The sequence below is a fragment of the Drosophila persimilis genome, unplaced genomic scaffold (genome assembly GCF_003286085.1).
Source record: "Drosophila persimilis strain 14011-0111.01,24,50 unplaced genomic scaffold, DperRS2 tig00003933-arrow-pilon, whole genome shotgun sequence".
Classification (NCBI taxonomy): Eukaryota; Metazoa; Arthropoda; class Insecta; order Diptera; family Drosophilidae; genus Drosophila; species Drosophila persimilis.
The window spans coordinates 1473219-1499371 of NW_020825706.1; the positions used below are offsets into that span (position 1 = coordinate 1473219).

Genomic DNA, 26153 nt, shown 5'->3' on the forward strand with positions numbered 1-26153 from the left:
CAAAAAAAGTAGCCAGAAATTATCTTAATTACTGATGAGCTGATTTCTCATCGAAAAATGGCTTAAAAACATCATAATGGGGGCGGCTGATCTATCCATGGATGCAAAAAATATCATACCTTTTTTGGGCTACTGTGGGATTTATTCTTAAAGAAAAACCTCATACTTTCTGGGGCTATTCCTCTGCCTTGCAAGTCCCTTCATGTCCACGACTTGGGCTCCAATTCCCAAACAAAACTCTTTCTTCCCCTCAAACCCATTATACCCTTCCCTACAAGGGGTATCGGCTTCACCAAAGGAGCTACAAAAACGTGGCCTGACAACATTTCATCAATAACATGACGGGGGACAAGCACACACAAACACCTCCCTTTAGAGAGACCCCGCCCCCACTCCCCTCCTACGCCTCGACCCCACCTCAATTTATATTTTGTTTAATGTTTCATGAGACGCGATGGTCGCTGCTGCTGGTCGTTAAGATCCATCCAGAAGAGCGCTTTTATGACTCCAGCAGATGGTTGAAAATTTTCAGCCTTTAAGAAATTCTCCGCGGCTCTAGGGGGGTTAAGATTAACCCCAGCGTGGCCATTTAATGAGCTCAATGAGGTGTTACGTGATTTGGCATTTGGGCACGTTCCGAAAACGTTCTTTGGACATCAAAAACTTCAGCCTTAAAGTGATTTTTGCTTCTTGGCTAAAAATTTCCATATGGCGGGGGAGAGGGGGATGCAATGTCGTTGCCCGAACAAATACAGACGTCACTGCCACGCCCACAAAGTGGCAGCAGTGGCCAGCGTGTTGGCAAAATTACAGAAGAGGCCAACAACTGCAGGCCGCAAAAAGTGGAGAAAAACGGGAGAAAAAGGGGGAAAAAAGGGGAAAAAACTCCAAACATTTCCTGATCGAATCAAAAGCACAGTTTGCAAAAGAGTTGTGTGGGGTGGAGGGCGGGACTTCAGGACGTCAGACGGTGGGCCGATGGACCAGGATGCATATGACTCCCAGCCCAATCCTCTCACACTGAAAGTTCTCTGCTGATGGGTTAATGCCATTAGACGGCATTGATTTGATTGGCGTTGATTGGGAAATGCCATCAAGCTTCCTGCCGCCTGCCTTCTGCAGCCTGTCCTCGGGGCATACACCACTCGCCGTCTACGTATACGTAATGTGTGAGGCGGAAATGCAACTCACAGACAGACAGACAGACAGGAAAAACTTGAGTGATGATCAAATATGAAATTAGCTTAGAATTTTAGCCAAAGAAGTCCCTCAAGTCCCTCCCTGAGACCTCCTTTAAGACCTCCTCTAAAACCTCCCAAATTCCTGCCAAATGGCCCTGCAACAATGCTCTTCAATCAAATGAAAAACACTTGCTAGAATCCTTTTTGATGGGGTATGAAATTATGCTCGATTGCCCACTCAATTGGGGCGGGAGTGAGAGGGCGCTCAAAGATCAAGTATACGCCATGCGCGACACGTCGCTCGTGCAGTCTGGAAATGAAGTGTGATTGATATTCCCGTATTCTCGTGCCCCAAGTGGAAACTTGATTAAATTACCCAACGCATTTCATGCGCACACGCACATTCTTCATTACTTCGCTCGCTGCAGGACGGCAGGACGGCAGGATGGCAGGACCGTTGCCATTAGCTACCTGCTGGCTGCTGGGCTGGAGTGCCTTTTGATTGATATTTAATGATTGACGAAAAAAAGAGGTGTATGTGCGATATGAGATAAGTTGCAAGAGGATCGATTACCGTTGAGGTGGAAAAGTTCAAGCTTCAAATATCACTGGATATTTTTTCAATAAAGTGCAAGAAGTTCTTAACGCCCACACACACACACACACACACACACACACACATGGTGACACTTTTCTTTTGTTGCTGGAAAATTGTGATAAATGTAGAGATTTTTTCCACCCCCGCCCCCGCCTCCGCCCTTGTGCTGTGCTGTCAAGTCGTCAGAGGAAATCCACTCCCCCTCCCCCGCCCCCCGCTTCCTGTATGACATGCAACTGACAGTCGCTTTAGCGGAGAAAATGTTCTGTGTTTGTTTTGTTTCGTTTTGTTTGTTGCATTCTCATTGTCACTCAATGTCGGCCTACAGTTTTTATGGAAAAGGATAAGCGCAGGCCCCTCTGCAATTTACTGAATCATAATTCCACAGGATGTGGCCATAATATTGATGAGGGAGAAACGTGACTTTCCTTTCGCTTTTGGTTTGCTCAAGAAATTTGTGAAATAAGCCAGAAATCGTATCAAAAATCAAGTCAAGCGATTGCCTGCCCCCAGGGGGCAAGGAAAATGCAGTAGGTACTGCAGTCCAAAGCCGTTTGCCACGTGCCGTGCCGTGGAGTCCCGAGTCCTGGGGAATATGGGTCGGATTTTCAGTTTTTGATCGGAAACAGCAGGCAGCGCTCTCTGTGCCTGGCTTCTGATTTAATTTCGAGTTCATTTTGCAGGCACAAAATAGAAAATAAATCGTTCAAGCAAGGCCCCAAGGCCCCCTCCCTCCCTCTCTCTCTCTCGTCGCTTATCGGTAGGGTAAAGCTCTCCGTTCCGAAGCAGAAGATAAATCTTCACCAACTTCAGGCAATGCCTGGCCCCGTCACAGAAAACAATAAAAATTGTTACAAAACGCCGCTTGGCAGATAAGCCAGAAGCCAGGAGAGAGAGAGAGAAAGCAGCAGGGGTTGGGTGGGGGGGGGGGTCTCTATCACGTTAGGCGATAAAAAAAATGGCTGCCCATAAAGAGGCAAAAGATAAAATGCGACAGACAGACAGACAAACGAATGAACCAAACCAAACAAACAAACAAATCCGCTTGTAGCCCGAAACAAACACACGCAGAGAGAGAGAGAGAGAGAGAGAGAGAGAGTGGGCCAGAGAGGAGAGGCGACATTCCTTGGGTTTGCCGCAGAAATCACATTCAAACGGGGTTTATCCTTGAGACGAGACCTCAGGATACCAGACAGACACTCGCACACTCGCACTCGCATGAGATAAAAAATGTCTTCATTTTGTGGCTGGCGAGATTGAGTTTTGCAATTGTTGGGTAGTTACTCCCTCGACTTATGCGGGCTTTTGTCCGCCCTCGAGGGGATTTTCACTTACGATTTTCTGCATTTCGAAGAGATTTCAGGGAATTGTGCGGCGGTTGATCTGGGACTAAGTTTAACTTTTACCTGAAGCGCAGCGCAAACAACAAAAAAATGTGCAATTCAATTGGAAAACTATAACTTTTTGGGCTGGCTTTAAATATTTATGGAATTTTATCGGTTTAACATGGAATAAGTGAAGTTTTTTAAGGAAGTTTGATGCCAAATTCTGTCGGGATGTAAGGAACTTTCCATAAAGAATACTTTCGTGTGTTCATTTATTTCCTGAGAGAGAGAGAGAGAGAGAGAGATAGAGAGAGAGAGAGAGAGGAGTGCGAGCGAAAGGTTTGACAGCCACAGGTTTGAGAGCCAGAGGCTTGAAAGCAAGAGGCTTGAGAGCGCGAGAGAATTGACAGTCAGAGCCTTGAGGTTTGAGAGCCAGAGGCTTGACAGCCAGAGGTTTAAGAGCCAGAGGCTTGAGAGCGAGAATCTGATGCAAATTATTGTTGTTGTTGCTGAGAGAGCTATAGATAGAATCACAGAACAGAACATAGAACATTACCGACCGAGTGAGAGCGATAAAGCAGACTCAATGCAATCGTAGCAGAACTATGCAAAAACAATTCAAAGAGTCGGAGCAGCCGCTAGCCGAAATCTAGCTTCTAGCTTCCATACGAAGCCGAAACCATACGACAGCCAAGAGCCGAGCGTTCGCCCAGCGCTCTGAAAGTGCCGTAACAGCGAAACGATCGCTAACAGACTTTTAAAATGTTAATCTACAGAAGCCTGCTGTTGCGCTGACAGAGCTGCCTAGAGAGAGAGAGCAAAAGAGATCAATGGACTAAAAGCGGGAGAGTAGCAGCCTTGCTTGCAAAACAGCCTTTTAGCATGTTAATCCACAGAACCCTGCTGTTATTCTGACAGAGCTGCCGCCCTGCCTACAAGGAGAGAGAGACAGAGATCAATGGAATAAAAGTGGGAGAGTATCAACGCTGCGACAGCATCAGCATTAAAGTGCAACGAAAATCTCCTGCGCTCGCATTGTTTTGGTTTTTTGGTGAAAGAGCAAGTCGAATGAAAAGGCATTGTGTGAGTGGGTGTGTGTGTGCATGAAGATGAAAACCTCCGTCAAAATCTTTGTTATTTGAGATTAAATTGAAACCAAAGAAAGTCACCATAAATTAGATTAGTTTATATTTCATTTAATCTCATTTAAATGCAATAAATATTTGATTGAGAAATCTCTAGATTGGCTGTCTCTCGCTTTGTGCATTTATTCGACTTCTTCGAGCTGTCTCTGTAATCGAATTAAATTGTAATCTTAATTAAATTCCACTTCTTAGGAGATTACTAGGGGGATTCCTTTCAATCCACACATTCATTCAGATGATTTTTGGTTGTCAACTGGAGGATATTACCCCCCTCCCCCACCCCATGCCTTCCCTCTGCCATTTGCATTTTATTATTTGTGTAAATAATTGAAATAATTATAATTGTCTGTCGTCTGTCCACTTCTGCCTTCTGCTAATGACAATCCACTCCTGACTTTCCATTCATTGAGCCCCCCCCTCCTCTGTGTATTTTCGGGGGTTCGGGGGGGTCAATTTAAGTGCTTTGCCATTTTGTGTGTTTAATCTGCAGCACATTTGTTGCATAATTCATGGCGCCACAGCAGTGGGGCATGCTGCCACACAGCAATTGTAGTTTTGTTTTCCCCATTGAGTGATGCTCATCGCACATCGCTCTCTCTCACTCTCTCGTCTCTCTGATGATTTGAATTTCAAATGAAACTTTCATTTCGTTTCGGTTCGTCTTCCCCTATTTTCTTTTTTAATATATATTTACGCAATTTATTTTATAGCCAAAGGATCAAAGCAAATTGCACAATTGGCCCACAGTTTTGCCAGTATTTTTCAAGTATTTTTCTAGTATTTTTTTGTTTTTTTTTGTTTTTTTTTTGGTACCGAAAGGGCGTGGAACGAGTGTTGGTTTTCATTGAGTGTTGTCAAACAGAATTTATTTGTCAATAAAGCTGTCACTTCATTACGCGCGCATTGTCCTGCGTCCTGCATCCTGGCTCTTCCTTCCATCCATCGATAACTCACTTTGGATCCCCCACTCGATTCTCCACCCACGTACTGCACTTCGCACACTTTTCCCCCTGCTCTCCTGCCCTCCTGCCCTCCTGCTGTTCTCATGCAAACCATTTAACAATGGCATCCAGAAATATAAACTTTGGATTACTGTGGCAGAGTGGCATTGAGGGAGGGGGAGGGGGCGCGGCTCCTCCTACCTGTCTCTCGCTCCACTTCCACTTGTGACATTAATGAATTTGCCGCTGTCAATATGGCCAACTACCAGAAGAGCCAAAAAGACAGAGAGAGACAGAGTGGAGAGAGGGTGGAGCGAGGTACTGCAGCAGGAGAATTAAGAGGGAATGCAGTAGCAGAAAGGCAAAGGGACCGCAGCAGCAGGGGGAGAGAGGGAGAGCAGCAGGGGCAGCAGCAGCAGGGAGCTTCAGGGGGAAGAGGGGGAGCAGCAGCAGGGAGCTTCAGGGTGCGACAGACAGCAGCAGGAGGCAGCGCCTTTCGAGAGCGAAATGTAGGTGCAGCAGGGGGTGGGAGGAGGAGGAGGTGGAGTAGGGACATCCACTGCACAAAAAACAACAAACGGGCGGAACCCGTGCACTCCCCTACCCCCTCCCTCCACCCCTTTGAAACCACCAAATGTTATATCCACACGACGGCAATGCCAGGGTCCGAGTCCCACCGAGTCCCGGTGTTCCGCCGTTTGCCAAAAATGTTCGCATTACAATTTTCATTTTTGATGTCTATTGACAGAGTGATGAAGGGGCGGGGGAGGGGGCGGGGGCGGGTACGGGGGAGGCAGTGCCTGGCTGTCATCGCAATTGTCGCCAAAAGAAAAAAAAAGAAAACACTCCCCTGCACTCAAATGAAAAGAAGCGTATGGAATGGACTTTACATTGAAAATGTCACAAAAATTAAATCGAATCAAAAGGAATTTATAAATAATAATAAATGAGAATTTTTTACAAGAAAAGAAAAGCTATAAAAAAGAAAATTTATATAAATCCTAAATGCAATTTTTTACAAGAAAAAATAACTATTTAAACAAAAATGTACCAAAATATACCATAAAAATAAAAATAAAAAAATGTATACCGGAAATTACATAAATCCAATTACAAAAATTTCCAAAATATTTAACAAAAAGCACAGGCACAAAATAAATTAAAATATATACCAAAACTGACATAAATCCAATTACAGAAATATTTTCAAAACTATTTACACCAAAAAAAAAGTGTACACAAATATTCGAAGATTTTTTTTTAAAAAGAATTTTTTGGCAGTGCGCAAACAACACCTTTTTCGGGGCACACTTTTTGCGCTTAATTTTTGTTTGTTCTGCTGCATTTTTATGGCCGGGAAAACCCCAGGGCGGGGGTTCGGGACTGCCTGTACAGTGCAGACTCAATTACGCGCTTGTTTGTGTCGATATTTGGCTGCAATAAAAGAGAAAAAAAAACCCCCCCAATTGGATGACCATTTGGCATTGGAATCCAGCGACTGGGCCCCCGCTTTTTTGATTTGACAGTAACTTTAACTAAAGGTTACACGAGGCAGAGTGTCGCTGACAGTTTCCCCATTAAAGGGTGGGGGGGGAGACCACATTTGTTAATTACAACAAACAGCAGCAATGCCTGAAAATTGAATTGAAATTGAAAATTAAAGCCAAATATTGGTCCACGCGCGAAGATTTCAATTTAATTCAATTCACTGCAAATGTAAATGTAAATGAAGTAATTAATTTCAATTAATTTGCCTCACAGAGCAGCAAAATAAAAACACTACAAATGAAGGCAAATATTTCAAATGCATTTCTTGCAAACATTTACTTTTCCTCCCTCGCCCCCCCGCCCCTCAAAGAGTTTTGCACAATTTATGAATAAATCAGTGAATAAATCAATGGAGATTTTCTGTAGTTTTTTCCTCCCTATTTCCTACTTTTCCTGGCGTTTCCCCTGGCGAATCCCTAATTAAAATCCAAAGAATATTCCAGAGATTTCCCATACAAAAGGAGTGGCAGACTGGCCCTCTTTTCACCTTTCAACTTTGGCGGAGAATTTTCATTTATTTTTCACTACTTTTTGGGTTAAAAAAACAGCAAAGCTTGGCACGTCTATTGGCTTAAAGGGCGTGTCAGGACTGGACTGACTGTCAACTCTTTTGGCAATTAAAGCAATCCACAAAAGTTTTTTTTTGTTTTTTTGGCAGAGCGAGAGAAAAAGAAAGGAAAGGTGGAAAATTTGTGGAAAATTCTTCGATGAAATTGGGGAAAATATGAGCTCGAATTTCTCATTAAATTAAGTAATACTTGAGGCAGGCAGTAATTGAGAAGCAACTTGAAAAAAATGCAGAAAGATAGAGAGACAAATTGGAAAAATTTAAGAAAAAATAATAACTTAATACAAAAAAAAATAAAGAAAAGTGAGAGGAAAATGAAAAATTAGATAAATACAAATTATAAATAAATATAGACTAAAAGAACAAGTGAAATAAAAATGATATATTATATAAAACAACAATATCTTAGCAATACATAAAATTAAAAAATTACATATTAAAGAAAAAGTAAATAAAAATAAATAATAGACAATAAAATAAAAGTTAACAAATGATACAAATAAATTAAAAAACATACAAAATAAAAATAGAAAAACATTTAAAGAAAAATATAAATAATTTAACAACAATTTATATAAAGATGAAAAAAATCGAGAAAAACTAAAATAATAATAGTACATAATAAAGATAATACATAAGACAATACATAAAAACATAATAAAAAAAAAATAATAAAAAAAATAATAATAAAAAAAATAGTTAAAAAAATAATAATAAAAATAGTAAAAACAAATAAATGACCATATACAAAATATCATATTAAAAAAAATTAGGAACATATACAATAAATCATAATAAAAATAAAAAAATTTACAATAAATCATAGAAAAAAAAAGCGAAAAATTTATTTTAAAATAATGTATAAAACATAAGAAAAAAATTACAAAAAATTTAAAATAAATAAAAAAAAGAAACATTTTTGTGTCACAAAAATGAGAAGAAAAAAATAATTTGGAACCAAAAATTGATTAAGTTTTTAAACGAAAAAGAAGCAATAATTCAAGAAAATGAATATCAATAGAAAAACGATTTAAAACTAAGTTAGCTTCAATAAAAAAAGGTTTCAAAACAATTGTCAAATGGAATTTCTTGATATTTACCGAGGGATATCAATAAAAATTCAAGAAAACTAAAAATAATTAATAATTCAAGACAAATTTAATTGACACAAAATTGATGGTTCAAAAAAAATAGTTTTTACAGAAACATTTTTAACAGAAAAACGTCGTTTATTGAGGCTCCAACAAATCTTTTCAAAGCAATTTCTTTAGCACCTTGAATCGAGTGCTTTACTTATAACCATTTTGAATTCGTTTATTCACACTTGATTTGGCACACACTCGCAAATATTATTATGGGTATTCAAATGGACAACGTTTTTCCGACTCATTGAATTCCTTTCCATTGATCCCTTTTTTTCCTGGTATAGTTCAATCGATTTATAATCGTTTTAAAGCGCTGTTTCCAAAATCTGTTCAGGGTTTTCCAGCTTTAAGCTTGGGCAAAAAAAGGGGAAAAAACGGTTATGAATCGGGTTTCATCGCTGCTCGCTCTGCCCCCCTCCACTCCCCCTGAGAGAGAGAGAGAGGGAGAGTATAAATATTAATGTGGCAGGCAGCCTGAAGATGCCACTGATGCTGCTGCTGCTGTTGCCACTGTGTGTGCTGTTGCCGGGTTTTTCCTCTCATGTTTTTACAGCTATTTTGCTTACAGCTACACCTACACCTACTCTTACACTCTACTACATATAAATATTCATACACACACACACACACATGCAGACACTCGAGGGGGGCCATGGCGTTTGCATTTCATTAGCCAAAGTGGCATTGTCTGTGTGTGTCGCTCGCTCTCTTCGCTCCATTCCGCCTCTCGTTTCGTACTTCTCTATATCCCCCCCCTCCCCCTCACCACCCCTCACCATCGTCTGTCTTTGGCTCAAAAATAGAGCACATTTAGCAAGCAAATAACAACAGCAGCAAGCAGCAAGCAGCACCACGACGCAGAACGGTAGAAAAAAAATCGTTGCAAAATGCAAAGTATCCAAATAGACTGAAGGACACTTGAATCCTTGTGTCCAAGTGTGTCTGTCGGTCCCGCTTGTCCCTCTTCTGCTCGTAAGCCACCGAGAGAAATAGAGAGAGCCGTGATTTTTCACGAAAACTTATTCGCCGACAGTATTTTTTTTCCTGCCATTCACTTAATTGATTACTTTTTTCCATTCACACGGAAATACAGAACATCTTTTGTTTTCTCTATGGCCATTCACATGGTGTTCACATGGAAATACTGATGCTTTTTTACTGTCAAAGAATTGCTGTCAATGAAAGAAATGGCCATTCACAATAATTACACGAAAATGTCCATAGTTTTTGTTGTTACAGAAGCACAGAATGTCAGAAAGTTAAACGTATTTTGACCTTCGGTAAATATTGCCATTCTCATGGGGCTTACATGTAATAAAGAAAAAAACTATAATAAATAAATATTAATAGGTACGTACAAATACAAACAAATATAAAAAAAATAAAAATAATGTAAGAAAAATATAAAAATAATATATTAAAAAATATTTAGTAAATATTAAAAAAAAGATATACAAAAAACACAAAAAATATAAAAATAATATATTAAAAATAATATTTAAAATTATATTAAAAAAAATATAAGAAATAAATTAAAAACAAAATGAAATAAATATCAGAAAAATATAAAGGAAACAAAAAAAAATACAAAAATGTTAAAATAAAAATACTATATAACCAATAATAAATAGATAAATCCATAAATAAATAAATTAAATAATTCTTCAATTATAATTTTTTAAAAATATATTTTTTTTAAATTATTTAAAACAAATAAATAAATAAAATCTATGTTAATACTGTTTCTTTAATTTCTTTTTGTTCCAAACAAAATCTAACCCATTTTTATTTGTTAAAAAACACAAAATTACTACAAAAGAAATGTTGGTTTTACGTATACATGAGAATGGCTAAAATTTACCGATGAAGAGAACTTTTCCTCACTATTTTACTTCCTATTGTTCCCCAAAAAACATCGGTGGAAAACCCATCGTGTCTCTTTGCATCTTTTTCTCTTTCTCCAACCTTTTTGCATATGCGTATGTGTGTGAGTGTGCGTGTGTGTGTCTTGTAGGTGTATTGTCACACGCTGTCAAATCCGTTTTAGCCCCAAGTCACTCTCTCAAGCACCACTGACCGTAGCCGTAGCCGTGCCCGTGCCCGTACCCGTGCCCGTAACCCCTCCTCTGTCGCATCCCACTTTAACAGCTTTTATTTTTAGCCAAAGCGGCTAATTGTGAATGACAAGCTGGAAAGAGATGGCCATAGAGTGTGCAAAAGAGACAGCGAGTCAGAGTGAGTGAGGATTATGCGCTGCCACTGTGGGAGGATGCGTGTGTGTGGCACTTCGATGGGGCGGCCGGCTCAAGTGAGTGTGAAAATTGCTCGAAAATAAATACAGCACCAGAGTGTCCTCTCTCTCTCTCTCTCTCTCTCTCTGTCTCTATAAATAGCCAGTAAAAATCCCCCAAACAGGCCTTGAAACATGTAGCCCTGGTCCCGGCCCGGTCCCTGGTGCCGTGTGCCGTGTGCCGTGTGCCCCTCTGCCACAGTTATTTAAACAGTGCCACGCCACATTCCAGAGCGCCTGCATTCAGTGGCGACTCCTTTAAGATGCCTTTTGTTTCCGCTTGGCCACCTGCCAAGCAGCTAATAAACTTGCCACAACAATGCGCACAGCAGGGTGGAGGGGGGAGGGTGGAGAGGAGGCAAAAACTTTGCCTAATTTGCTGTGGCTTCGTGTGGCAAAGACAGTAGCCAAAAAAAATACAAAAAAAAAATTGTTTCCCAACAAAAAAAATAGCCAGGAAAATGCGAAAAGAATTCTCGAGGCTGGGCGTGGAAAAACTTGCGAAAATTGACAGGTGCAGCAGTGTGAACATTTTTGACTGCCAGAAAACGATGCTTTGCCCAAAGAGGAATTGTTGCAGCAGACAGGAAAGGGGGAAGAGGGGGGCCCAAAGTGTGGCAGCAGACAGAAAAAGCAGGGGGGGGTGGAGGGACAAAAGTTTTGAAACATAAAAAGCAGGGGGGGGGGGAGGTGCCAAAGAGCTAAAAAGCCGAAAAGCGAACGAAAGATTCGGAATGTTCGAGGATCCTGTGCCTCAAACTAGACGATAACTCCGATAAATAGTCGATATCGACCATGTTTTCGATTATTTATCGGAGTTATTGATTATTTATCGGAGCTATCGATTATTTATCGGTGGCATAGATTATTTATCGGAGTTATCGATTGGTTATCGGAGTTGTCTATTATTTATCGGAGTTTAACAATAAATTATTGAATACATTTTACAATTTCGAGACATTTTGTAAATTGTTTAATCTTCGGAAAAAGATATGTTTTTCTTCGATTAAAAAGATACCCCGATTCGTTACCGATTTATAATCGATTCATTCAGAATCTTAAATGATTCAAGATCGTTATTTAACTGATTCACAAACGTTTATGACAGTTTTCCATATTTAAGAGAGCATTAAATCCTAAAAATTTCAACCGTTTCATAACCAGTTTTATAACCTTTTCATAGACGATCTTTTAACGATCAAAAATGGTTCAAAATCGTTTTAAAGACGATTCCTTGCCGTTTCAAACCGTTTTTATAACCGTTTCGAAACCGATTTATGACCGTTTGATAACCAATCCAAGGTAGACCCCAGGCCGTGAGTCTTAGCTATTGAAAAATCGATTCACAGTCGTTCTGAACCGTTTCATAACCATTTCAAACACTTTTCATATTGAATTCAAGGCAGACCTCAGTCTTTGATCCTTAACTCTGGCATAACCGATTCACAATCGTTTTGAACCGTTTCAAAACCGGTTCCAAACCTTTTCAGAACCGATTCTTAACAGTTCCAAAGCTAATCCATGGCAGACTTCAGTCTTTGATCCTTAATCGTTCCTTACCATTCCATAACCCATTCAGATTCCTTTCAAAGCCCTGAAAGACCCCACAACCTTCGACTCTTGACCCACAAAATTATGCGTGTTTATTTTCTATGAATAAAATCCTTTAATTTGTTTAAAAAAAACCTCCTTCCTCCCACAAATCGATGGCTTAAGTCCAGAGAGAGAGCAAAATTTTGCTGACAGGCCAATGAGAAACTTTTGCTATTTAAACAGAAATAATAATGGACAGAACAAATATCGTTCGTGAATTATTGAATGGAAATTAAAAATTCGTCTTGTGGCAATGTTTGCCAAATGAAAATTTGTTTTTTTGTGAAATACTCGTATGTTGCATGTTGCATGTCAGGGCCAATCAACAAATTTTGCAAATGCAAGTTACGAATAGATTATGCCACAATAGATTATGCCACTGAGCCCCCCAATGAATGCACTTAACCCCCGACCGAAAATTTGTGTAATATTTTATAAATATTTAATTATAGAAAACAGAGACAGACACAGAGACAGAGACAGAGCATATTGTCGTTTTGTCGTGCTGTCGGAAACAATTCACACAAGTTTTAATTGTCACACTGACACACATACAAGGACATGGACTCGTACATGGACTCCGCTCCTGACATTCGACGGGGACGGCGACTCTGGCTCTGGCGGCTCTCGGATAATTGTCAGGTTATTCAATAATTCACTTGTGGCAAATTTGCATTGTTGTTTTGCGGTAAATGCGAAATAATAAAGGATATGTGTACAATTATTGCCGGGGTGGAGGTCGGGTGCTGGTCGGGGGAATTGCTTAAAAATTGATATCATCAAAATGTTGGCTGTGTTTACCCTCCCTTCGCGATTACGAAACTAATTATTCGCAAAAAACAATCAGCAAAACGCAAAACTAATGAACAGCAGCAGTGGGAGTACCCCTCATTATACATTTTGCAGAGGCGGCAGCCGGAGTACCCCGTAGCCTTTATTTAGCAGTAACAGAAGCGGGAGTACCCCTCTCTCTCGGTGCAGCAGCCGCAGGAGTACCCCTGATCCTCCATTTAGCAGCAGCAGCCGCAGGAGTACCCTCTAGCTTTCACTTCGAAGCGACAGCAGCCGCAGGTGTACCCCTCATCCTCCATTTAGCAGCACTAGCAGCAGGAATACCCCTCTCCCTCATTGCAGCAGCCGCAGGAGTACCCCTCCTCCTCCATTTAGCAGCGGTAGTACCCCCTCATTCATTTCCAACGCTTTGGAGTAATGCAAATGCTTTCGATTCAATCGAACGATTCATTAAACAGCCGCAGCAGCAGTCGCAACCCTGGCCAAGAGGATTGCCAAGTGCTTGGCTTTCGGCTGTAGTTTTATTTTCGTTTTTTGATTGAAAAGCTGCCGCAGCGCCCGCTGCTTAGGTCAACATTATTTATTGAAGGACGAAAGGAAAGAGAGCGGAGATCCGGGCGGGAAGGAGTGCGAGAGAGTGCCAAAGAGAGAGACAGAGAGACAGAGACGAGTCCTAGAGTCGGGTGTTTAATATGCATACCCCGTTGTTTGGTCAATCGATGCAGGAACCCAAAGGAAAGTACACAGTAGTGTCGTCCCCCCCCCCCCCCCCCCCCCCCCCCCTCTCGGCCCCTGTAGCCGAAAAAAAGCGCTCGTTAGCCAGGGCTCAAGCCCAAAATCTGGCACAAGAGGCAGTAGAGAAAGGGAGAAACGGAGAGAGGGAGAGGGGGAGAGAGTAACAAGCATATCCTAAGCACGTAATCCATGTCCTGTCTCTACCTCCCCTCTCCAGCACAGCAGGCTGTGATTGACCCAAAAATGCGATGATTCGTTTTGATTTTTCACCTCCTCCCCCCTTTTCCTTCTGCACCTACTTTTCTTTCACCGAATTTTCTCTTGCTGTTTTTCTCTCGCCAGCAAATTGAAAACAAAAATCTATGACCAAAAGAAATTATTGAAAAAGAAAATTCAGTTTTCTAGGCCTTGAAGGAAAGGCAAGGGGAGGGAGAGGGAAACCCAGTCGATTTTTTGCATATTAGTTGGTATTCTTGGGGAAAACTTTCGATTGTGGTATTTTCCTGGTAATATCCAACAAAAAGCTAGAATTTTCCCGCCTTTCAGATAGATGAAATTTCCCACTAAATCTGCCAGTTAACACCTGCCACTTCAACACCTCCTCACAAAACACACACCCGCCCCCTGCTCCCTTGTTGCATGCCACAACATACTTTTGGCATAATAAATTAGCTTCTACTGCCCTTCCTACCCACCCCCCCGCTCCGCTTCGTGTTCCACCGTGTGGCACTGCGGCAACTTCAATCTTAATTAGCTGATGTCGACGCAGTTTACAGTTATCCACTGCTCTGCCACTGCCACTGCCACACAGCTACTGTTCCTCCTTTACGTACTGCACGGTTTTGTTGCTGTTGCTGCCGTGGCAACACATATCACGTATACGCCATGCCATGCCACTCCACGGCATGCCACGCCGCATATGCATTTTATTAGATTCCATCCCCTCGAAAGTTGCAGCAAACGGATCTTTCTCTCCCTCCCCCTCTCTGTCTCATATAAACTTTTGCTTAATGAATATTACATCGCAGCATTAAGGGTATTCCCTGGAGTCAAGCATTAAGTAATATTATTTAGAGTTAATTTATGAATAATCTACAAATGATTCCTTGTAATGCAATATCTCAATGCTTTTAGTTTATCCTTATCCCGGTTTAAACCTGTTTATGCTTTACTCTTTTTCCTCCTTTTTCCTGCTGTAGCGAAAAATTATCTTAATTACTGCTGGGGCTATTTCTTATGCAAAAATAGCAGAGAAACATCATACTTGATGGGGCTATTGCTCTGCTTTGCCGTCGGCTGATCTGCTGATCTGTCTCTAATTGCAATACATACAAATATCATAATTTATGGCGCGACGGAGGTGCGATTCGCTGCTTTACCGTCGGCTGATCTGTTCGGGCGCGCAATACATACAAACACCATACTTGATGGCGCGACTGAGAAATTTGTTATTGTAGAAAAGACCGCATACTTTCTGGTGCGATACGCTTCGTTGCGTTCGGCTGATTTGTTCGTGTGCCTAATACACATAAACACCATACTTGATGGAGCGACAGACAAACCTCATACTTTCTGGTGGCGATTGCGTTGCCTTGCAAGGCGAAGGAGACGGCAAAGTGCAAAACTATGAAAAATTGTTCTTGCTATTTACATGGGTTTTGGCTGCTGCCCCCTGCAGGTAGAATTCCAGGCTGTTGTATTTTCTCTCGTTCTCGCTGGCAGAACATTAAATGTCGTGTCGTTCAGTGCATGGGGGAGGGGAGAATAAAGAAATGAATGCAGTGCCTTTTCAGGGATCGAAGGCACAGAGCAAGAGGAATCTACCGATATGGTGACGGTTTGCCATCCCTTTCAAGTGCTTGCCGATAGAGAGCGAGTTGAAAAGAAGGATGGACCCTCACCACATCGGACAACGTGATTTTATAAGTAAATTAATTTTTCTTACCAGAGCTCCCATCGAGAGATTATAATCTGCCTCTCTCTCTCTCCCCCTCTCTCTCCCTGAAATTATACCTTAATCTCCCCCCAGTTATTTCTCTTGATAATCCCATTAAAATACATAAAAGTACTATGTATATTCCCACTTAAAAGTTACCTCAATCCCTACGACTATTATCCTTGGCACTTAGTAAATTTTCTACTTTTCTCAAGTTTTTCCCTCTCTCTTTCTTTTGCTTATTCCTTTTGACATTCATCTCAATTTACTTTTGCATCGTTCCACATCCTTCTTCTCCTTCTCGGCTCTTCCTGCTTTGAATAAATGTTGCTTGTCAAATTGCCTGGCAATTTCTATCAAAAAGAAAAGAAAGCAAGAAAACTCTTTTCCATTGTCCTAGGACTAGTCAAGGCTCCCCCCCCCCCCCCCCATACATAGTATATATTTTTTTCTTTTTCTTTTTCCATTGTTTTGTCATTTGTCGCTTTCGGGTGGGCTTTTCTTTGGGTTCCATTTCTGTAAAATAATATTTTTTGCTTACCTTGGCCTAAACGTTGAATACGTGGCGGAGTGCACTTTTCAGGGCTTTAACTTTTGGGAGTTTAAAGAGCATTCCATTCCCTCATTAGTTAAGCAGACAGCTGCTGTCTCTCTCTCTCTCTCAAAAACTGAGACAACAGTTTCCAAAATTTACTCTCTGGAACTTTTCTGGCGAAAAGTCATCGCTCATTTGTTATTTAATCTTTTGCTGGCCAATGGGCCACCCTCTACCCTCTCCCTCTCCCTCCCTCTCCCTCTCTATTCTCTAGGATGCCAGGGCCATAGCGAAAGTGTTAATGAGTTTTAATTATTAAAATCTGAAGTTGCTTTTGGACGGACGTCGTTGCCTTCTTGATATTGCATTTTTAAAGTACAGTTTTATTTATAGTTATTATATATGTATTCCATGGAGTGCAGAGGGAGCTAAGGACCTTCCTCCTACCCCTTCCCGCCCCCCTCTAATAAAATGCTTTTCCCTGGGTTTATCTTGTTGGAACCATTTTCCCGGGTGTTGTTCTAAAACTGCCAGCAACAAAAACAACAACAACAACAATGATAATATACCCAAAAAAAAAAAGTACATTTTGCTGCTGGCAACAAACTTTTGACAGTCAGTGTATGTGTGTGTGTTGCAAATAATTTGCAATCAAAAAGTTGCAGGCTACGGAAATGTGTGTGTGTGTGTGTGTGTGGGGGGGGGGGGGGGCCAAGGCTCTGGCCTACAGCTATTTGTCTCTGTCTATCCTGTATCTCCAACTCTCTTTCTAATTTTCGGGCTAATTTGTAAAATTAGCAAAGTTTCAACAAACAAATTTGATTTTGGGATACCAACAGCATCTGTTATACGATATGTTTTTCACCGAACTGTATTTTAGTGTCGGTTTTTGGTGGATCCTTATGTTTATTTTAAGCTGCTTTTAAGGCATTAATTTTTATCGATGGTGTTTTACCGTCGGTTTGTGTTGACATTCATACTATTTTTCTCGATTTTCTCAAGAAAATCGTGGTATCTCTTGCGAATTTTTGGGCATGTGAAAGGGTTATTCATTGATCTTTTGCACGGACTCTTTATCCTTTTTCCAGAATTTATCCCGATTTTATTCCCATTTTATCACGATTTTATTCCAATTTGATCTAGATTTTATCCCCATTTTATGCCCATTTATGCCCCAATTCTATCCTGCTTTTATCCCGATTTTATGCAGATTTTATCCCGATTCCCTCCCAATATAGTCCCCATTTTATCTCGACTTTATGCAGATTTTATCCTGATGTTATCTCCATTCTATCCCGATTTTATCCCCATTCTATCCCGATTTTATACCCATTCAATCCAAATTTTACGCCGACTTTATTTCGATTTTATCCCCATTCTATCCCGTTTTTATCCCGATTTTATGCAGATTTTATCCAAATTTTGTACCGATTCTATCCCGATTTTATCGCCATTCTATCCCTATTTTATCCACATTTTAACCCGATTTTATCCCGATTTTGTGCCTATTTTATTCAAACTTTATCCTGATTTTATCCCCACTTTCCGCCATTTTATCCCAAGAAACTTCGTTTAAAAAAGTTTCGTATAACAGCAATTCCTGCAAGTCTTTTTCCATATCCAAAGCTTTCCTTTAAATATTATATTAATTCCCAAAACAAGAAAATAAGGCAAAAAATCCTACGTGGATCCTACGTGCAATCCCCATAATTTAAATAGTTTCCTGCTTGTTTGTATATTTTCTTGATGGTCTGTTTGTGGCTATTATCTGTGTAAACTTCTTGCTGGTAGTTTTTGCGCATCCGTATTTCGGTTTCCACAAAGTTGTTTGCTTAGCAATTAAAATATTAGTTTTGGCCCCAAAACTGGACGACCAAAGTCGTTTGATTCGAATATTTGGGCCAAGACAAATAAACTTTAATTAAATGCAAAATGTCGTCAGGCGCTAATTATCCCAACACCCACACCTCCACCCACTGCACCCCCCTGCTATAGAAGAAATCCAGACAAAGATAATAAATAAACAGGCAAGGCGATTGCCAGAGAGACCAGGAGCCAGGAGCCAGGAGCCATGAGCCAACAAACAGGCTTAAACAATGGCTAGGGCTAAAAAGAAGCTGAAAGCCAAAACCAAAAGCAATGCAAAAACAAAAGCAAAACAACACAACGCAAAAGATTCTGAAGAGATTAAAACCTTGCCGGGGCTTAATTGAGCGGTGGGCTGCAGGGGGCTTGGGTGGGTTGGGTGGTAGCCGGGTCAGCAGCAGCAGCAGCAGTCGCATCAGCAGTGGAGCCATCCACATCGCGTATACGCGATGTTTGCCAGACGCGTGAGCTAAATGCCAAAACACAAAACAGAAAGCGGCGAAAAAACCAAAGAAAACAAAACGTTTTCCAACTTTGTTCTATCCCCCCTCCCGTTGTTCGGGTTCTGATGCAGTGAAAATGAAAGAAAAAAAATTGGCGAGGGCTGCAGTCGGAGATGGCAACTAGGGGATACTCATCACTGCTTTAATTTGAAGCTAATAAATATGGGGAATAAACAGGAATCAATGCATGGAAATTATCTTAATTACTGATGGGAATATTCCTCTGCTTTGCCGTCGGCTGATCTGCTGATCAGCGCAATACATACAAACACCATACTTGATGGCGCGACCGAGGGATTTTTTGTTGTCGAAAAAACCTCATACTTTCTGGTGCGATTCGCTGCCTTGCCTTCGGCTGATCTGTTCGGGCGCGCAATACACACAAACATCATACTTTATGGAGCGACTGAGGGATTTGTTGTTGTAGAACAAAAATACAGACAAACCTCATACTTTATGGTGCGATTTGTTGCCTGGGCTTCGGCTTATCTGCTGATCTGTCCGTGAGGGCAATACATACAAATTTTACACTTGATGGAGCGACGGTGGGATTTGTTGTTGTAGAAAAAACCTCATACTTTCTGGTGCGATTTGCAGCCTTGCAAGACCGTGCATGTCCACGCCTCGAAACAAGGATGAAGCAGAACTATGAAAAATTGTTTTTACAATTTACATTTGGCAAAAAAAAACCAGCTCCCTCGTTTTCTCTAGTCTAGGCAGATAGTCGTTTGGGGGGGAGAATGAAGGAACGAAGGAAATAACTGAGACGCATTGAGTGATCGAAGCAACTGATTACCATCGAGTGCCATTTTACACAAATACAGCACACCCCAAGCGTGTAGAGGGTATACAGCAGCAGGGGGTACATGCAGCACAGACAGAGAGAAAGAGAGAGAGAGAGAGAGAGGGCCATGGAACAATTGGAACTGCTTGTTTATCCTTTCACCGACTTCGAGGTTCACATTTTGTATGCAAATTGCGCTAAAGCACTGCTGCAGCCAACAATGGGTAGGAGGAGGAGGAGGAGAGTAAGCCGCAGCTTTTGATACCCTATGGACAGAGAGAGTACTAGTTATGCGACTAAGGATACTACCTTCTATAGTAGCCTCTGGAAAGGGTATCTAACCCCCCCAGTCAAGAACAAGAACAATTTGAAAAAAAAGAGTCAAGCCACATGCATTCATTCATTCATTTTATTCATTCGGTTTATATTCATTTAGTCGCAGTTCTTTTATCTAATTTCTGCACTCCCCTCTCTCCTTTCCTTTCCTTCTATTCCTGCCTCTCTTTCTGTTGCGGCACACTTCAAGATTTGCCCGGGTTTCTCATTCTGTCTTCTGTTGTCCCCAAAGAAAAGCTTAGCAAACACAAGTAGCTGTGCCAACAACAACAAGTGCACAAGCAACAATAACAAATTGTAACATAAACTTTTAGCCGCTGGCATTTTAAGTTGACTAAATGCTCGACTTAATTGGCCAACAGACATTGGGAGGAGGGCAGGGAGGGGGGCCTGCAGGAGAAAAATAAAAGAAAGAATAAAAGTCAACTGGGGAAAATCCAAAGGCATTGGAAAACTATACAGCAATCTATTGAAAAGAAAAATCCAGAAAAAATGTGCATCATTAGGAAACAAAACCCTGTTTAAAATGGAACAAAATTATGGGGAAATATAACAATCTTTGATCTTTTAGATATATAAATATTTACTGAACCATTATGAACCATTGCCCCATAATTTATGTGGCTTAAAATTTATGTTTAAATATCTTCTAAATGATAAATATACATCATTCGTTCCCGCTCTCTCGGTCTCTGCCACATCAACTATTTTATCGGTTTTTGCATACATCAATTGCCAGTTAATTGCCACAACTATTTATAGAGAAATAAATACAATATTTTGTTGCGTTTTTCGCTTTGTGGAAATGCCGCCGCAGCTCTAAGCCCTCCCCCCGCCACCCCTCCGCTCCCCGATGCGACGCGTCGCATAAAAATATGCAAATTTTTGTGTTTAAGGCTAAAGTAGTTTTCGAATAGCAAATTGTTCAGTTTGTATGCCATTGCCACGCCCACGTCGCTCGGAATGGTTGGGCGTAAGAGAGTGGCGGCTGTAAAGGTGTGTGCGTGTATCTCTGAGTGTGTGTCTGTGTGTGTGTGCCTCTGTCATGCTTAATTATTGTAAGTCAACACTTGACTGCCAGAGTGATTTATAAACGTTGTTACGTTACACTGTTTATGTTGGCCCAATAGAACAGAACAGTCAACAGACAACCAAAGACAAGGTCGACAGGGTATAGGCATGTCTCATAAGTGGTGGGAGATAAAGCTAGAAAGAGAGAGAGAGAGAGGGGGAGAGAGAGACCACAAAAACATGACACTGCCGCCTGTGGAAATTGCTTGTTAGTGCAAAAACACCGACGGCATTTTGCAGAGAGAGAGAGGAAATGTTATTAGCAATGCTTGAAGAGAATATTAAACGTTTCTTAAAAGGTTTCTCTTATAAGGGAAAATGAAATCAAAAGACATAATCTATAAATAAATATATACAAAAGTATAGAAGTTCAATTTTTAAAAATTAAAAAAAAAAATAAATAACAAAAAAGTATGAATTAAATACAATATAAATTGTAAAATAATGTATGTATAATTATAAAATATAAAAATACGGAAATAATTAATATAAAATAAAAAAAAAATATAGAAGTAAACGAAAAAAAAATAATAATTATTAAAAGTTCCATCGATGGAATGTGGTGTCTCATTCTTTGACAATCACTGCAAAAACCGATGCTAAAAGAGTGAATGGCAAAATAAGCCGATACTAAAATATCGCAGAAGATAAAATGATCGTATTAAAAGATAACAAAGAAAACAATAGAATGGTTTTAAATGATACAAAATTATAAAATTTATCACAATTGATCACACTGGCTATCCGTAAATGCCTGTTTTTCTTGTTTTAAGACGGAAAATTGCTCACTTTTATAATTTGATATCAATTAACACAATATTATTGTTTTTTTAAACATTTAATACGATCATTTTTCCCTCTTAAAACTCGAAAAACAAGTATTTACGGATAGCCATTGGAGCATTCAAATACGAGTATAGCTCTGCGAATGGCAAAAGTTCCATCGACCAGAAAACTGAATGATAGAATTATCGTGCAAGATTCCGTTTAGCAGACAGATTTGAAATATTCCAGTAAATCACCCAAAAAGTTAGGGCAATTTATTTGCAGAGCCCAAAAACAAATAAATGGATTCGTGCATAATTATAAACAAAGTTTTTGGCCAAAAGGAATATCAACTGGAGAAACAGTGCATTGCGGCAAACAAACAGACAGACAAAGAGAGGGAGAGGGTGAGAGAGAGAGAGGGGAGAACTTTAACTTCTTGGCAACAAACAGTAAACCGCAAATAGCAAACAAACACACACACAGATAAAAGGGGAAATGGATTTCAGTGCAGTCTCAGAGCCAAAATCAGAGCCAAGTTGCAAGGTTGACCAACAGACAGAGACAGAGGTATGTAGTGGCAGTGGCAGTGGCAGTGGCAATGGCAACAACTATTTTGCTGTATTTAAATGGATTTTGGCAACCAGAGTTAGACAAAACCCGCAAGAACAACAGATAGATAGAGTCACAGCCACACCCACAACAGCGGCGGCGCATCAGAGAATCCAAAATCCAAAATCCGAGTCTGGGAACTGCACACCACACACCAATACTCGTGTACGCGTGTGTGTATGCATGTATATGTGTAATGTCGCTTGCATATGTAAACGTAAACGTGTAAACCCATACCCCAGTTCTGTGCAGTTTTGCCGGAATCAGAATGAGAATCACACAATTGGAGTTGGAGTTGTAGTTGGATCTGCAATTGCAGTTGAAGTTAAAGTCTCTGCCCCCTAGCCCTCCTCCTACTCCTACTCCTATTCCTACTCCTACTCCCATTGCTACTCCTACTCCCATTCCTACTCCTCCTCCTGTGTGTGTGTGTGCATTTATGGTTGCCAAAATACTAAATGTCTATCCGCAATGCCCACAAGCGCACACAAGTCAAATCAACATTGAGATAGAGACAGGCACAGGATGAGATATTCCATAGGCTTGTTGGGTGTATAGGTTTACGAGAGAGGTCAAAGGGTAGAGTCCAGTGGAGGGTACTTCACTCTTCACCAGTAGCAGAAAATTTAGTGATTCTCAGGCACCTTTTTCGCTTCATTCCAATCCTACCTTTCTTCAAAGAAAACTTCCTCAAACTTTCAACATCTTTGCCGCCAAGTTCATTTACACTTTTGAGGCATTTAATAAATTGCATTTCAATTGCCATTAGCTCTCTGCGAAACCCCGCCCACTAATTAGACCGTTTGGCTGGCTGCCTTTTTTTTGCCAGAGCCGCCTCATTATTGCCTTCAATTAGCCAGCCAGAGAGGAGAGAAGGAGAGAAGCCACCGCCGACGCCGCCGCTTACTGCATAAAAATTAATTTAAATTGCTATTTAACTGACCATGCTAAAGGTTTTCCCCCAAATGCTGCAGCCCCTCCTTTTGTTATGCTTGCTTCTAGCTCTTTTTCTTAATTTTATTTGAAATGGAGGGGGCGGAGGGGGTTGAGAGAGGACGGTCTTTGGCTAATTAATTTGTGAAAAATGTCCGAGATCCAGGGACAAGGGACAAGCGACAAGGACAACACAAAAGCACGATAATAGCAGCAGCTCGTTTTCCTGTTTCCTGCTGCACTTGAAATGTTGCCCCAGGAGTCATGATACTTCCTCCCCACTCCCTCTGCTCGTATTGTACCTTTCACCTTCGTCAATATGCGTGACATGTTGCAACTTGTATCGCTATTTTTATACAAAAACAAAAACAGGCAGCCAGGGGCAGGGTTCACAGTTGATTACGGAGTAAAAGCAGAGGGGAAAAATAAAGGTAGATTGCATTGATAGAACACGTTTTAATTTTGAGCAAAACACACACACGCACACACACGTAGACTGTCGAGAGCGAGGGAGCGCCGACGGAAAATAAGGAAAAAATTCAATGGCAGTAGAGGGCGATTAACTTTATAGCCATGGAAGTAATCTGATAGTTTAAGGTGGAAATATATGTATGTATATGGATTTAAGAACTAACGAATCTGCGCCTCTTCTGCTCTTTTCATTCGGTTCTTCCTTCTGCTACTTTTCCTCTGCTTTTTCTGCATTTTTTTACGAGCTACGCACGGCGATACCGAAACCTATGACGAAAGAAAGAAACGACAAATGGAAAGACTTTTCTGGCAATCGCACTGCACCCACACACTTTTCATATTTATACTCCTTTTCTTGCTCCTTTGTTTAAAAAAAAACCACAGCAAACGCAGTTCCACGTTAATTAAAGGTGCGACCCTCTCGGAATCACTCTCACGCTGCTTGCATATTTGCTCAGATCAAGACTTCAAAGAGAGAGAGAGCGTAACCTCGCCGAGATTTGCAAGGCGCCCCCTCTCCTACGGTGACACTTTGAGCGAGAGAGTTGACGATTTGCGCTCGCTCTTTCTTTTATGCTGCTTTTCTTCTTCGCCGCTCCCACGACATCAGGAGTGGGAATTTTTAAACACACGCACACACATTGCAAGACCGAAAAAAAAGGAAAAAATGAGACAAATCGTGGGTTGCTGGAACTGAGGGGTGATTTTGTTGATTTTGAAACATAAAAAAAAGAATAACTGCATCATATGTTTTTCAATTTATCACTTCACTTTTTGCACATATTGCTGCCTTTTTGCCTCGCGGATCGCCTCGCCTTGCCATGCCTTTTGTCGCCTGCCCTTCGCCTCGACACGCCATGCCTTTAAATACGCCATTTTTCCTTTGTGGACCGCCTTCGCCTTTTCTTGCCATTTTGAATAAGTTTACCACAAGAATACACTTCACTTCACTTTATGCACATATTTCTGCCTTTTTCCGTCGCTGATCGCCTCGCCACGCCTTTTGCCGCATTTTTCGCCTGCCGTTCGCCTCGCCATGCCTTTTGTATGCCATTGTGGACCGCCTTCGCCCTTTTTCTTCCACTAAAACAGTGTTCTTGCCATTTTTAATGTTTAATAAGTTCAATACAACACTTCACTTCACTGCACTTCACTTTTGGAATATATTGCCGCTTTTTTCCCTCGCCGGTCGCCTGGCCACGAATTGCCTTTCGCCTTGCCTTTTGTACGCCATTTTGCCTCGTGGATCGCCTCCGCTGATTTTCTTGCACTGAAACACTAATTTTTGGCCATTTTCAATGTTTAATCACTTAACCACAGCACTGCACTTCATTGCATAAATACGCGACACTTCTTTCCATTTGATTTACCGAATTAACCCGTTTTTCGTGGACCGAAACACGGAGCTGACCTCTAAAGTGGTCGGTCTCGTTTCTCATTCCCACGCTCTCTCCGCACCTTTCCTAATTGTTCGATCATTGGAATTGCTCGCTCTGCTCTTCCTCTCTCCCACACCTAATGCAAAGGGCGATCGAAAGTGTGTGTGGCTGTGGTCACCTGCCGATGTGAGAGAGTGAGGGGGAGTTAGTGGGTGGTCTAGTGGCTCGCTTATTAAATGCTCTCTTGACAGTTTCGGTTCTTCGTCTCCCTCTCCCGTTTCGACAGCACGAGACGAGATCGAATCTTCATCTTTCTCTCTTGCTTAAAATGAAATCGAAAGCGTTTGGCTGCTGCTGTGAGCGGCCTGGGGAGGGAGTGAGAAAGCTAGAATGCGTTGTGGGTGACATGATTGATCTTGTCGTTTGAGTGGAATTGAATGTAAAATGTGCTTGGGATATAATTAAAAGTATAAATGTGGAGTAACTTTACTATCCCAGGCAACAAAAGACAACAAACATGATATAAGAACCCCAAATTATGAGGTTAATGATTACTCTTCTTCGCTCTACACACACACAGCCACCCATTCACCCTGACAAAGTAAATTTAACCTTTCAGCACAAAGTATATGGCACCCAAATAAAAGCACAAAAATAAACACTAACCCAGAGTCAGAGCCACCCCAACCGCCCCCCACACCCACACCCACACACACACACATACATAGCTCAAAATGTAACTCTTGCCACCTGCTCAAACATTTTCGCCTAGGTGTTAAAAATAAAAAGCTGTCAGAGATGTGTGTGTGTGTGTGTGTGTAGATGCGGGACTCATTTAGTGCCTTTGCCTGTACACATGTCCGCGCTGTAACGTTCAGCACCTCCCCATGGAATCAGTCGTGTTCTGCTGTAGCGCTCCTCTGTGTGTGTGTGTGTGTGTGTGTGTGTCTGTACCTGCCAGAGTCACGTCTCCTGGCGTTGTCATAATGAATTCAGCGTTTATGGCGCTTATTCCATTTGGTTTCATTATCAGTATGTACATGTGTCCCACCCCAGACCACCCCTCCCCCACCCATCTCTTTACTTTCTATGACAGGGTTT

The 26153-nt window shown here is 41.1% G+C and overlaps 1 protein-coding gene across 1 annotated transcript in view; it reads left to right on the forward strand.

Annotated features, from left to right (window-relative positions):
* LOC6594254 (protein couch potato) overlaps positions 1-26153 on the forward strand; it is a gene marked incomplete at its 5' end in the record, with an annotated part of 73768 nt that overhangs the window by 37226 nt on the left and 10389 nt on the right. The gene's annotated exons all lie outside the window — the stretch shown is intronic.